The following is a 1,618-nucleotide window of genomic DNA, read 5'->3' as shown; positions in this document are numbered from 1 at the left end:
AGCTTTCTCCCGAGAAGATTGGTCGGGGTGTGGAGGGGAGCCCACAACAGCCACTCCAGGAAGTAGAACGAAGCCAAAAAGGCGCCGCCGCCGCCGTGCTGGAACAAACCAAACTGGGGTTTCCCCCGGGCTCTTCCCACACCACCAGTTTGGGGAGCACCCCGCCGGCACCGGATCCAGCGGCCTAAGGCCCCAAATCGAACGCACCAGCGAAGGAAGAAGTAGAGAGGGGGAGCCTGACCTTCGGATTAGAGCGGAGGACGGGAAACCTCGCCGCCCCACGGCCGCAATCCACCTGCTCGTCGTCGCCCGAGCAGCCGAGGAAGCCGGTCCGCACCTCCCGCGCACACCGCCAGGCGGAGATAGCGCCGCCTCACCGCCAAGGGCCGCCGCCCTGGATCCGGGGTCCTTCACGAGAGAGAAGCGACGGAGACCTCGCCGCCACCGTCATTGGCAGCCGCCCAGGCGCTGCCCGGCGACCGTCTCGGGTGACGGCAAGGGAGGGAGGGAGGATGGAGAGGGGCGACGCCAGGGAGACCCTAGATGCCCTCGAGCCGCCCTGGGGAGGGCAGCGCAAGGGAGAGGGGGTGGGGGTGGCCAGTAGTGTGGTCCTTAGAAGCCCTCTGCTACTATCATTAGTAGATAAAGGGGCTTTTGTCCCGGTTGATAAGGCCCTTTAGTCCCAGTTTTTGAACCAGGACTAAAGGGTTGTTACTAATGCCTCTCCCCTTTAGTCCCGGTTCTTAAATGAACCGGGACTAAAGGCCGCGGCAACGTGGAGCTCCACCTTTAGTCCCGGTTGGTTTTAAACACCAACCGGGACTAAAGAAAATTTTATGACTTTTTTTTGAATTTTTTTGAATTTTTTTTATTTTCAAATTTCTGAATTATTTTTAACCTCTAATCTCTAATCACCACCCCTCATCACTGCTCAATTTATCCTCTAATCTCTAATCACCCCTCATCATTCCAAATCATCTAACTTCCCGAACGGCCACCCATCCTCCCACTCCCCCAGCCTGAGCACGCTTAACTTCCGAGTTCTATTCTCCCTCGTTTCCAAGTCTGCACTTGTTGTTTTCCTGACAATAGTAAGATGTCAATCCTATTAACCTTGAGGAATTTTGCTTGAGCATGAAGTGACACATTTCACTGTTCGAGTTTGAAACTATTGTTTAAAAAAAATATATTTAGTAACACTAATATTTCTTGAATAATTAGTTTGACCATTGTTTGACCATTGTTTGACCACAATTTGACCATTGTTTGACCACAGTTTGACCAGATTTGACCAAAATTCGAAATAACTGAAATAATTATTTAGTAACACTAATATTGTAGAGTAATTAGTTTGACCATTGTTTGACCACAGTTTGAAATTTTTTCATTTTTTCCACTCTAGATCTAAAAAGGCCCGTAACTTTTTTTGTTAGGTTTTTGAGGATTTTGAAAATGTTTAACGGGGTTCCCCCCGTTAAATTTGGATGTAACTTTTCGAGTAGATGATTTTTCATATAAAAAACTTTTTCATCCGAGTTAGTATGCAAAAGTTATGCCCATTTTTACAAATTCTCGAGAGATTTTGCAAATAAAGTCGAAATTCATATTTGCAAATTTT

Source organism: Triticum dicoccoides, chromosome 2B, assembly GCF_002162155.2.
Source record: "Triticum dicoccoides isolate Atlit2015 ecotype Zavitan chromosome 2B, WEW_v2.0, whole genome shotgun sequence".
Lineage (NCBI taxonomy): Eukaryota > Viridiplantae > Streptophyta > Magnoliopsida > Poales > Poaceae > Triticum > Triticum dicoccoides.
Note: the sequence above shows the minus strand (reverse complement) of the source record.